The sequence below is a fragment of the Scomber scombrus genome, chromosome 4 (genome assembly GCF_963691925.1).
Source record: "Scomber scombrus chromosome 4, fScoSco1.1, whole genome shotgun sequence".
Taxonomy (NCBI): domain Eukaryota; kingdom Metazoa; phylum Chordata; class Actinopteri; order Scombriformes; family Scombridae; genus Scomber; species Scomber scombrus.
This window is the reverse complement of record NC_084973.1, coordinates 31,044,957-31,058,177: the sequence shown is the minus strand read 5'-3', so window position 1 is coordinate 31,058,177 and position 13,221 is coordinate 31,044,957.

Sequence of the window (13,221 nt, the reverse complement as noted above, 5' to 3'; positions counted from 1 at the left end):
CTCACGTCTCTGCCGGGCCGAAGACAAGAGGAAGACAGGTTCTTTCCTCTGTTTTGTCTGAAGGTGAGGGTCTTGTTTGTGCAGCGTGCAGGATCAGAGGACTGTTTGAATGGATCCAGACTCCGACCTCCGCCGCCCGAGCCGCCCGATGACGCAGGAGCGGCGGTCTGACATCACGGGCCGTAACATGAGGATAACTCTATATATTTTATAAACATTGGGATTTGGTGGGAAAAGCCGGGGAGGGCTAATGCGGTGGATCACGCTAACATCACATTTCCCTCACCCGCTGCATTTTAAGGAGATCCAGCTAAGCCTCGTAGTTCACCACAACACTGAGGGGCCTTCACACCGCAGCGGGTAGCCGTCCAGGAGTCTGACCTTTCACAGACAACCTGCAGGCTGATGAAATGATAATAAAGCTGCCGGGTGCCAGACGCTCCCTCCCTGCTTTCCCCCCTCAGATAGGTCGGAGGCACCTCTCACACTGGAATCCCTAGACTAAACAATAGACGAAACAGTAGACACCTGTAAGCTCACACGACGGGCCGGATCAATGGAGGAAGTCTGACTCTGACGTTCACACAGCTGGAGGAGACACCCGGCGAGCTTTCAGACTTCTGCAGTTACTGAGAAGCTGCTGCCTGCAACACTTTGTGAAATCTGGACTTTTAACAGCTTCCTGATGAAAATATAAGAGTTTAAAAAGAAGTTGTGAACCATAAAAGACCCAAAAACTATTATTTTAAACAGCTTTTCAACATTTGCTGAGATGTTGTCATGTAAGGTGGCAATTACTTTAACTTATATTGTAATTGCGATATGATGTTCATCATATATATATATATATATGACATAATATTTTCATTTTCATTTAAGACACACACATTTAACCCTCCTGTTGTCCTGGAGTCAAGGAAGGAAGGGAGGAAGAAGGAAGGAAAGGAGGGAGGGAGAAAGGAAGGAAAGAAGGAAGGGAGGAAGAAGCAAGGAAAGGAGGGAGGGAGAAAGGAAGGAAAGAAGGAAGGGAGGAAGAAAGAAGGAAAGGAGGGAGGGAGAAAAGAAGGAAGGAAAGAAAGGAGGAAGGAAAGGAGGAAGGAAAGGAGGAAAGAAGGAAGGAGGGAAGGAAGGAAGGAAGGATGGATGGAAAGGAGGGAGGAAAGAAGGGAGGACAGAGGAAAGAAGGAAGGTAGGAGGAACGAAGGAGTGAGGGAGGGAGAAAGGAAAAGAGGAAGGAAGGAAAGAAGGAAGGGGGGAAGGTAGGGGGGAGGAAAGAAAGAACGAAGGAATGAAAGGAAGGAAGGAAGGAGGGAGGGAGGAAGGACAGAACGAAGGAAGAAAAGGGGATGGAGGGAGCAAAGAAGGAAGGGAGGAAAGAGAGAGGAAGGAAAGAAAGAGCGAAGGAGGGAGGGAGGAAGGACAGACGGAAGGAAGGAAGGGAGGAAAGAAGGAACAGTCAAAACAGACGGGGTCAATTTGACCCGGGAGGACGACACAAAGGTTAAAATGATTATGGTGTGATCTGTACTAAACCTAAGTCTGAAGAACATGACATGTAGGACAGGTAGTCTCTTCACATTTTAATCCCTTTAAATTTAAACTAAACCACATGGACACACAAAAAACCTCATTGTTTTTTACAGTAAGATTCACAAACATTGAACCACAGCTCAGATCGCAGCAGTCCTGGTCTTTGTGTCTTTAAATGAAGATGTCAGGTTCAGTATAAACAGCATCAGCTCATCTTTCTGATTGAAGTGAAGCCTCCTCTCAGCGATCTGAACCCAGAGTAAAAAAAGTTTTATGGCTCCCCAGCGTCCGGGACTTCAGCCCTGCAGCCCCCACAAATCAATAGCCACTCCGGCCGCAGAGTTTAGTGGTTTATCAAAGCGTATCGAGCTGCTGTTTCTTCCCCTCGCCATCTCCTCTGATGGATCATGCATAAATGGTTATTGCTGTAATTATTGGGAGAGAAGCCCTGAAGCAGCCAGCACAGGCTCGCTGCGAAAAACTCACATTTGAGAGTAAATATCAACCCAGATGAGGTTGGTTGATGGTTTTACACTGTGTTAGTTTGTTTAAAACCCTCCTGTTGTCCTCGAGTCAAGGAAGGAAGGGAGGAAGAAGGAAGGAAGGGAGGGAGGAAGGAAGGAAAGGAGGGAGTAAGGAAGGAAAGGAGGGAGGAAGGAAGGAAGGAAGGAAGGAAGGAAGGAGGGAAGGGAGGAAAGGAAGGGAGGAAGGAAAGGAAGGAAGGAAGGACGGAGGAAAGAAGGAAGGGAGGAAGGAAGGGGAAGGGAGGAAGGAATAAGGAAGGAAAGGAGGGAGGAAGGAAGGGGGGAAAGGAAAGAAGGAAGTAAGGCAGGACAGAGGAAAGAAGGAAGGAAGGAAGGTAGGAGGTAGGGAGAAAGGAAAAGACGAATGGAGGAAGGAAGGAAAGAAGGACAGAGGAAAGAAGGAAAGGAAGAAATGAAGGAAAGAAGGAAGGAAGGGAGGAAAGAAGGAACAATCAAAACATACAGGGTCAATTTGACCCGAGAGGACGACACGAAGGTTAAAATGCAGCTTTGTATATTAGAAGAAATGTATGAAAACCAAATAATTGCACAGCACATTTTTCATTGCGTTGATTTATGTGTTGCCCATTAAAACAGTCTATTTTGGCTCTAATGCAGCACTATAAAATGTTATTAAGTGCTTCTAATGGTGTAAATTGTTGCTGATTTTTACACTTGAAAAGATAAATTAGGAAGATTTTTTTGTGTGGACTGAAAAAATAATGTTGCTTGAGTCCAAAAAACATTGATTTATATTTATTTTAGTCCTGGTTAATTTGGATAACCGCCCACGTGGTTCGTCACAGTGAAGCCAAGTATACTTTTGAAGGCAAATTACGAAATTAAAATTAATTTAAGTTGATTTATGCAAAGGAGATTGATTAGTAGGTTTAGGCTCTAGCTCTTGGTAGTAGAAGATCATGCTCTTCTTGGTCTTAGTTTAATACAAAAAAAAAATAGTCCACAATGACTCTCAAACTACGCAATTTAAAGACAATTTTATAAATATTCGTCATTTCAAGGAAACATTTATGTGCTTCATTTCCTGTAAAAATAGAAACTGCCTTTGATTGGTACTGTACATAGAGTAAATGTAAGTAAATGGCTATTTTAGAAATGTAAATGATGGTAAATGGTACCAAAAATGGGTTTCATATATGTAATAGACTATTTCATTTGCCTGTTTCTCACAATGAATCTCTGTTTGGGTTTTCTGTCCTTTAAACTGAATAAAACATTGGTTTGTAGATGTTTGGTTAAACCATTAATCATTCATTGTGTGGTTTAACCGTTGCATATTGTTAGGATCAAATTTGAGCCATATTTATATTTGAGAGCCTTAACCCTCCTGTTGTCCTCGAGTCAAGGAAGGAAGGATGGAAGGGAGGAAGAAGGAAGGAAAGGAAAGAAGGGAGGAAAAAGGAAGGAAAGGAGGGAGGAAGGAAGGGAGGAAAGGAGGAAGAAGGAAGGAAAGGAGGGAGGAAGGAAGGAAGGGAGGAAAGGAGGAAGAAGGAAGGAAAGGAGGGAGGAAGGAAGGAGGGAAAGGAAGGAAGAGAGGAAAAAGGAAGGAAAGGAGGGAGGAAGGAAGGGAGGGAGGAAGAAGGAAGGAAAGGAAGGAAGGGAGGAAAAAGGAAGGAAAGAAGGGAGGAAAGGAGGAAGAAGGAAGGAAAGGAGGGAGCAAGGAAGGGAGGAAAGGAGGAAGAAGGAAGGAAAGGAGGGAGGAAGGAAGGAGGGAAGGAAAGGAGGGAAGGAAGGAAGGTAGGAGGGAGAAAAGAAGGAAGGAGGGATGGAGGAAGGACAGAAGGAAGGGAGGAAGGAAGGAACAGTCAAAACAGACAGGGTCAATTTGACCCGGTAGGACGACACGAAGGTTAAATGTTATGGGTTTTTCTTTAAGTGAATATATAAAAATGGAAATGTTTTAACTTTGTATACATTTTTGTACAGCTGAGACATAGCTGTGTCCAATAGAGAGAGGTTTATTTAGGTTTATAGGTTTTTTTTTTTTTTTAAGGATGGAAGGGAGGAAATGAGGGAGAGATGGAGGAAGAAGGATGGAAAGGAGGAAGGAAGGAGGGAAGGAAAGGAAAGAAGGAAGGGAGGAAGGAAGGAAAGGAGGAAGGAAGGACGGAGGTAATTTGAAAGGACGGAGGAAAGAAGGAAGGAAGGAAGGTAGGAGAGAGGCAAGAAAGAGAGAAGGACGGAGGGAGGAAAGGAGGAAGGAAGGAAGGAGGAAAGACGGAAGGAGGGAGGGAGAAAGGAAAAGGGGGAGGGGGACGGAAGTAAGGACAAGGGAAAGAAGGAAGGGAGGAAGGAAAGAGAGAGGAAGGAAAGAAAGAGAGAAGGAGGGAGGGAGGAAGCAAGGAAGGGAGGAAAGAAGGAAGAGTCAAAACAGACGGGGTCAATTTGACCCGGGAGGACGACACAAAGGTTAAAAAGTGTAAAACCTAAACAATGCATTCTCTCTACTCCCTGAAAGCTTCATTAAAGGATAAATCACCTATTTATGAACGAAAAACAGATTTACGGTGAATATGTTGGCATAGAGACTAATTATGAGGGTGTGAATGGTCAGTTTGTAACAATTAATTAAAATCTTAACGATCATAACTTTCCATTTTCATACAGTAAAGTTGTATCTATGTTTCTTGGTCTCCAGTCTCTGGTTGTTGATGCTGCTGCAGCTGTGAAGAGACTTTGTGAGGAAAGCCTGAGGGAGGAGGAAACATCGTGTCGAGCCGCTGCTTCGCTCGCTTGTAGCCGTGTTCTGGATGATGTTCTGATTGAAAGAACAAGCTCTCTCATCAGTCACAGCGAGGGCAGAGCGCTGAACTACAGGGGGGGGGGGGATTGTCGGGATGTGACGGATACAAAGGAGAGCGACGTGGCGTCTGGTGGGTATCATGGTGTTGTGTCACATTAAGGATTCTGCAGCTCAAGTCAAGTTTATGAACTGGAGTGGAACAAATCCTGGAGGACACAGATCCTCTCCTGCTGCTGCTGGAGGAGGAAAGATGAAGCAAAGAGAGACATGAATCCACTTCATAAATACACTAAATACATACTGAACATTCACACTCAGTGACTAGAGGAGTAGAAACTCTGCTTCTACTGATATTAATCCATGGGTTAAGCCAGCTTCTACCCTGCATGTTTTAGATATATCTCCACTCTAACACACCTGATCCTAAGTATTGGGTGCAAAAAAGTCACTTTTTGTGCATCTACTCCTGTTTGCCAACCTGCTTTTCTTTAACCTACCCTAACCCTCCTGGGTCAAATTGACCCCGTCTGTTTTGACTGTTCCTTCTTTCTTCCCTTCCTTCCTTCCGTCTGTCCTTCCTCCCTCCCTCCTTCTTTCATTCCCTCCTTCCTTTCCTTCCTCCCTTCTTCCCTCCTTCTCTCTTTCCACCCTCCCCTTCCTTCCTTCCTTCTTTCTTCCCTCCCTCCTACCTTCCTCCCTTCCTTCTCTACTTTCCTTCTTTCCTTCCTTCCTCCCTTCCTCTTTTCCTTCCTCCCTCCTACCTTCCTCCCTCCCTCCTTTCCTTCTTTCTTCCTCCCTTCCTTCCTTCTTCCTCCCTTCCTTCCTCCTTTCCATCCATCCTTCCTTCTTCCTCCCTTCCTTCCTTGACTCAAGGACAACAGGAGTGTTAAACAACATCTCTTTAAATGTTCCTACTGCCCCAAACACCTTCCTCTGCCCTTTACCTTTACCTCATGTCTAGACAGCAAGCAGGTCAGACGTGTTTATATCGTGCATATCACACGCCACAGATAGGCTCTAATTTAATTCTATGCAGCTGTCTGCACCGGCTCCATGCAGCCTTGTGTCTCACAGGCGTAATCTGAAGCATTCATTTACGCTTCGAGTCTTAATTTCCATCCTTTTTCTTTAACATGCATCACTACAGTTCTGTGTACTGAGCCCTGAACACCTCCAACACTCGGATGACCCACGCTCACCACTGCACCTGAACGCCTCCGGTGTAGATATACAGACAGAGCGCTCGCTTCTGCTGATGTGTTGCTAACGCTACATTTACTTTGTATATACAGGGTTATACATGGTGGTGGTGGCACTACACTACTCTGGCCTTGGGGCCCCTGAACCCTTGTTGCCCCTGAACCCTTGTTGCCCCTGAACCTTTGTTGCCCCTGAGCTTGTATCCGGTAGCAAGCTCAGTAATCTGTTTAGTTATGGATGACAAATGCAACATATCCACTTTTGCACTTCTTGTAAAACACATTATAAATTATAAATTACATTATAAATTGAGTTGTAGTTAACCCTTACAAACTGTTCATATTCCGACTCATAATTAGTCATAATTAGTCTCTACACCAGTAAACTCCCCATCAGTCATTAATACATGTTTAATTAATACTTCTGTTTTATTAATCTCATAGAAAAAATACATTCACAATCAATATTTTATGGTCCAGGACAACATGTTAAAGAATATGATGAATAAAACAACATTTTTGAACTTTGAAGTTTGTTTTTTGTTTTTCATAAATTTTTCTTAAAACTGCATTCTATCAAAAGGCCACCAGGGGGCGACTGTTTTGGTGTCAAAAGGACTTCCGTCTCTATGCAAGTCAATGGAGAATTCACCAACTTCTCACTTGATTTCTAACCTCAGTAAACGTTTTCAAAATGTGTTTATGGTCTCAATCGCTAGTTTAAAGCCTTCTTCAATGCAGTATGATGTTCATTTGGGACATTTTGGCCTCCCTGATTTTATATGTGACGATAAAGCAGGGTATGCATTAGGGCGTGGCTACGTCGTGATTGACAGGTTGATTGGTTCACAGGTTCAGGAGGGCGGACAGATACTGACAGACTGCAGGAAATAGCCGTTAACTTGTTTCACACCGACAGTTTTCTCCGGAGTTTTGTGGTTATAGTCGTAACAGCTAACTTGGTTAGCATCACCAGGTTGCCAGGATAGACTGTGGAAGATCCAGCCCTCGCAACCTCCCCCGCTCCGTCCTCATGCCCCTCCTGATGCCCACATAAGTGGAATCTGTGTTTTTATTTTTCCCAGCATGCACCTGAAATTTTCAAGATGGCGCTGCTCAGATCCGATACTATTGGCCTCCGAGCAGCAGTCCACAAACCAATGGGTGATGTCATAGATGTTACGTCCATTTCTTATATACAGTCTATGGCATATATATATATAAATATGTATATCTCCATTACTGTATACTGTGGGTCATATTAGGATGAGTCCCACAAAAATGAATGTGCTTAGGATGTGTTTTTACAGCTCACAAATGTAAAAAAAAAAAGGGTCAAATTTGACCCTAAGCAGTATGTAAGGGCTAAGCAATGTTTAGTCTTTAAGTAGGATATGCAGGAGAACCAGACACCTATTGTCCTCCCGTAGAGAAGCTCCAACACACTGAATGAAACGTCCATATTGGACTTTGCCTCATCAGTGCTGAGCTGACCTTGCCCGGTGTAGACAGTAAGATAATCCATTGGCCTTATGTGGGAATCAATGCTAAGTGGATGACTTACACCGAGACCCCGTTTCTCTTATTGAGCGATGTCAGTGGACGGGGAGCGAGAGGAGGAGGAGGAGGAGGGTGACAAAGAGAGCAAAGAGCGGTTAGTCTTTCTTTTTTTTTTTAAACCACAATGTTGTCTGTATATTAATTTACTAAAAAGGTTTTTAATGTTTTAATGAATTAATACATAGATGCCAAAGAGGACTAAGCTTCAGTATGTGACGAGTTGGGACGGAAACAGGCTGAAATAAAGAGATTATAACTGATATGAGTCCTGTCCTTCCTTCCTTCCTTCCTTCCTCCTGTCCTTCCTTCTTTCCTTCCTCCCTTCCTTCCTTCCTCCTTTCCTTCCTCCCTTCCTTCCTCCTGTCCTTCCTTCTTTCCTTCCTCCCTTCCTTCCTTCATTCCTTCCTTCCTTCTTTCCTTCCTCCCTTCCTTCTTTCCTCCCTTCCTGCTTTCCTTCCTTCCTTCTTTCCTCCCTTCCTTCCTTCCTTCCTTCCTCCCTTCCTTTTCTCCTTACTTATTTCCTCTTTTCCTCCCTCCCTCCTTACTTTTTTCCTTCCTTCCTTCCTTCCTTCCTTCCTTCCTTCCTTCCTTCCTTCCTTCTTTCCTTCCTCTTTTCCTCCCTCCTTAATCCTTTCCTTCCTTCCTTCCTTCCTTCCTTCTTTCCTTCCTTCCTCCTGCCCTTCCTTCCTCCTGTCCTTTCTCCTTTCCTTCCTTCCTTCCTTCCTTCCTTGCTTCTTCCCTTCCTTCTCCCCTTACTTCCTTCCTCTTTTCCTTCCTTCCTCCTTTCCTTCCTCCTTTCCTTCTTTCCTCCCTTCCTTCTTTCCTCACTTCCTCTCTACCTTCTGTCCTTACTTCCTTCCTCTTTTCCTCCCTCCCTCCTTACTCCTTTCCTTCCTTCCTTCCCTCCCTCCTTACTCCTTTCCTTCCTTCCTCCCTTCCTTCCTTCCTTCCTTCCTTCATTCCTTCCTTCCTTCTTTCCTTCCTTCCTTCCTTCAAAACTCTTTATTTTTTAGGGTTTTCATTGTTTTGTGTCTAATTTACCTCCTTAAAACTTTCTCCTGTGACGTTAATTTAAACTTTCTTGCCTAAAATTAAAAAATCCAATTAATAGTCGCAGCGTTTTATCATTTCTTAAGTAAAGTTCTGCAGTTTTGAGGTGAAGTTTAACCCCGAAACTCTTCAGTTTTTTTAGTTTTCCAGCTTCCTGTGGGACCGAGCTGGATGCTGAAGAGTTGAAACACAGCAGGAGGAAGAAGAAAGAAAGAAGAAAGAAAGAAGGAAGAAAAGAGGAGAAATAACCTTAACGTCTCTCCACTCATTAATATTAAACGCTCTTGTCTGTACAATACAGTGGAATCTCAGCCTGCTTTAACCTCTAAATTATTCACACAATAAAATATTTTGTTTCTTTGGCCTCCTGGAAACTTCTCTTTTTTTCTTCTGGATGCTGCTCAAAGTGGAGAAAGAGGAGAAAGAGGAGAAAGAGGAGATAGAGGAGAAAGAGGAGAAAGAGGAGATAGAGAGAGAGAGGAACAACACAGCCGAAAGCCAACGCTGATTTATTGAGTGTCAGCTTGTGTCCAGTTCGAGGTTTCATCTTAACAACATCTACAGGAAACAGCCTCGGAAACTTCATATATAACAATCCCCACATTTTTTTATATTGACTCTTTTTCTCTTCCAGCCTGCATAAAATCCCAGACTTGTGTTTTTTAACCTTTGACCCGGTTTGATCTGAGTAGGAAATAAATGAATTGATCTGGTTTCATGAATGAATGAAGAAGGAATTTTAATACAGTTGGGGCTGATTTCAGATCTGCTGGTAGTTTGTTCCAGTTGTGTAACCCTCCTGTTGTCCTCGAGAGAAGGAAGGATGGAAGGATGGAAGGGAGGAAGAAGGAAGGAAAGGAGGGAGGAAGAAGGAAGGAAAGGAGGGAGGAAGGAAGGATGAAAGGCAGGAAGGAAGGAAGGAAGGAAGGAAGGAAAGGAAGAAGGAAGGAAAGGAGGGAGGAAGGAAGGATGGAAGGGAGGAAGAAGGAAGGAAAGGGGGGAGGAAGGAAAGAAGTGAGGAAGGAAGGAAAGGAAGGAAGGAAAGACGGGGGAAAGAAGGAAGGAAAGGAGAAAGGAAAAGAGGAAGGGAGGAAGGAAGGAAAGAAGGACAGAGGAAAGAAGGAAGAGAGGAAGGAAGGGGGAAGGAAAGAAAGAGACAAGGAGGGAGGGGGGGAGGAAGGACAGAAGGAAGGAAGAAAGGGGGATGGAGGAAGGAAAGAAGGAAGGGAGGCAAAAGAGAGGAAAGAAAGAAAGAGAGAAGGAGGAAGGAAGGATGGAAGGGAGGAAGAAGGAAGGAAGAAGAAAGGAAAGGAGGGAGGAAGAAGGAAGGAAAGGAGGGAGGGAGGAAGGAAGGAAAGAAGGACAGAGGAAAGAAGGAAGGGAGGAAGGAAGGGGGGAGGAAAGAAAGAGACAAGGAGGGAGGGGGGGAGGAAGGACAGAAGGAAGGAAGAAAGGGGGATGGAGGAAGGAAAGAAGGAAGGGAGGCAAAAGAGAGGAAAGAAAGAAAGAGAGAAGGAGGAAGGGAGGAAAGAAGGAACAGTCAAAACCCGGGAGGACGACACAAAGGTTAAAAGCTGCTTCACCATGTTTAGTCTGAACTCTGGGCTCCACTATCTGACCTGAGTCAGTAGATCTCAGAGCTCTACTGGGTTTATATTCTACTAACATGTCATTCATGTATTCTGGACCTAAACCATTCAGTGATTTGTAGACCAGTAGCAGAACTTTAACATCTCTTCTATAGCTGATTGGGAGCCAGTATAAAGACTTTAGAACTGGAGTAATGAGTAATAGGACGCAATGTCACAAAGACTTTGGTACTAAAAACACTGTAACGTTAAACATAGAAGATGAAGATTTCACTCATTCAGACAGCTGAAGCTTCATATTAGCTTCAGATCAACTTTTAAATCCATGTTTCCACAGAAGGAGGACTGTGGATTTAGTCCTCCATCACTTCCATAGTAAACATGATGAAGGATCTTCTAATGGTCAGTATGAACAGGAGGAATCATTACAGACACATAAACACACTTCATGTTCATTTGGGCTCCTGACTGTTGTTTTAAGACACACTTTAAACATGAGAGCAGTTCCCAGCAAATATGATCAAAAGTAATCATATATTATTACTTTATTAACTATAAACAATATGAAAATATCAATTAACAGCAAACAAATCATAATAAACAACACCAAATAATTTAGTTTCCAGATAAGAGCTGATTATCATCCTGTAGGTCTGTTCAGGTGTTAGATTAGGTTAGGTAAGTTTTATTTTTCCGATCATTTAAAACATAAATTAAACATTAATTTCCATGAATAATTTCTTGAATCAATGTTCATGCAAATAAAAACAAAATAAACAAAAACAAAGATAAGAGAAAAAATGATAAGATGCATTTAAAAAAAAACACTTAATATATCATCATCTTACAAATTAATTAATCTCTCTTTTATTCTCTTTAGTTTTCTTTGACTTGAAGATGACTGAAGCTGCAAACTCACAGTCCTGGAAGTCACCTTGAGCTGGTTGTCAAGGTGACCAAATGTAAAGAGATAAAATGTTATTTCCTCTTATAATTCAAACTGTCAACAAGTTGAGACAATTACTCTTCCCTCTGTTCGTTTTAACAGCTTAAAATAAGATTTAATAACGATCTAAAAAAGGTTAAGATTGTTGTATAAACCGGGATGTGAAGTGACCTGGATCCTTCAGGTATTTCTTTGCAGAGCGCGCGCTGCTGTGACGCACGGCCGCATCCCGGCAGGTCAGCATGACATTAATGCGCTGCAACGCAGACAGGATGAGACCAGATCCGGTGTGCAGAACACACAACCTCCTAATAATTATAACCGGAACAGAGCTTTTCTCCTAAAAAAAAACCAAACCAAACTCATCTTCCTGTGTGTTTGGACGCGGCTGCTCATCTGCTTTCTGTTTGTTCAACATTTGGGCTCCAGAGAAGAGAGAAGTTGGACATATTTCGCGGGAATAACTGTGGATTTTATACAACTAAAAATCTCCAATCTGTTCTGGAGCAGACATTTGCGCTTTAACTAATGGAACATTAATATAAGAAACTATGAGAAAACACTTTATTATTAAGTAGAAGTTACATTTTTTTCCCCTCAGCAGTCCCGGTGCATCTCACACCTCTGCAAAATTTGCCTTTTGTCTCTGTTTTGCGCACTGAGACAGATCTCTGCTCCTGATTCCTGCAGGTCAGGTGTGTGTGAGTGTGTGTGGATGTAAAAAAAAAAAAAAAAAACACCTGCTGTTAGTTTGGGTTACACCTCTCCTTGGCGGAAACTCGACCCCTTCTTACCCGTCACTACTGCCCGCAAAACCGGGGCGCCCGGAGCTGGAGGTGCCGCGGGGGAAGTGATGGGACGATCCAAATACTAATGTGATGGGTAAGATTATCAGCTGTTTATATGGAAGTGGCTGTGGGTTCCTGCTGTGCACTCAGGAGAAAAGTGGGTGTAACTGTGCAAAGTGCCAGAAAACGTTTATTTTCTATGGTTTATACAGTGGAATGAGAAGCTGCGTAAAGGCGTTAAATGTGCCAAAACATCTCCAACTACGCATTAAAAAAGTGGGTTCAGCTGGCATGTTGGAGGTTAAAAAAGTTTCATTTGTCAGTAAATCACAGAGTGGTGGTTCTTAATTGAGTAATAGCTAATTAAAATAAAGCTCTTGTGATACTTGAAGTGTTTTTCTGTGGCCACTTTTACGCACACGGCTGAAAAAGTTGATGTAAATGTCATATCAGGGCTTAATTGCGGATAAGAGAGACTTAATGTATCAGTTACAGTCCGCGCGCATGTGTGTGTGTGTGTGTGCGCGCGCTGTTGATGTATGAATCCGCACCCTTAAAACCTGAGTGCTGCTGGAACTTATTGAACGAGCATAATGGGAAATTTACGCATGCAAATTTGCGTATAAATTGCACCATAAACCATTTTTACTCACAAATGCAAATAAGAAATCAATCACATATATAATCATATAATTTAATGACCCATTTTTAATCAAATGTGAGTAAAACAACCTGCATGCTGTAATATGGAGGTTCAGTGTCCTTATAGGGAACATAAAAGTGTAATGAATGCTCTTTCCAAGGAATTTATATTATATAGTAATGTCACACACACACACACACACACACACACACACACACACACACACACACACATAAAATTTCACTCTAAAATTATAAATTATATTTCCCATCATAAAGTTTTAAATGCTGTTTCTCCACACTGCAACTATAGTGAAAAAATACTAAATCCGTCATTTATTTATTGGCCTAAAATTAGTCAAATTAAAATATACACACACACACACACACACACACACACACACACACACACACACACACACACACACACACACACACACACACACACACACACACACACACTATAAGTATATTTTTTATAGAGAAGAAAGCAAGAACTCTCCAAGGCTGCTAAAATATACCCAAATCTAACCCCCTAAAATACCCTGAACATCACATCAGTTTTCTGAATGGTAGCGATGCTGTGACTCAGTGTAGAGTCACCTCATCACACATCTTATTATTTACCC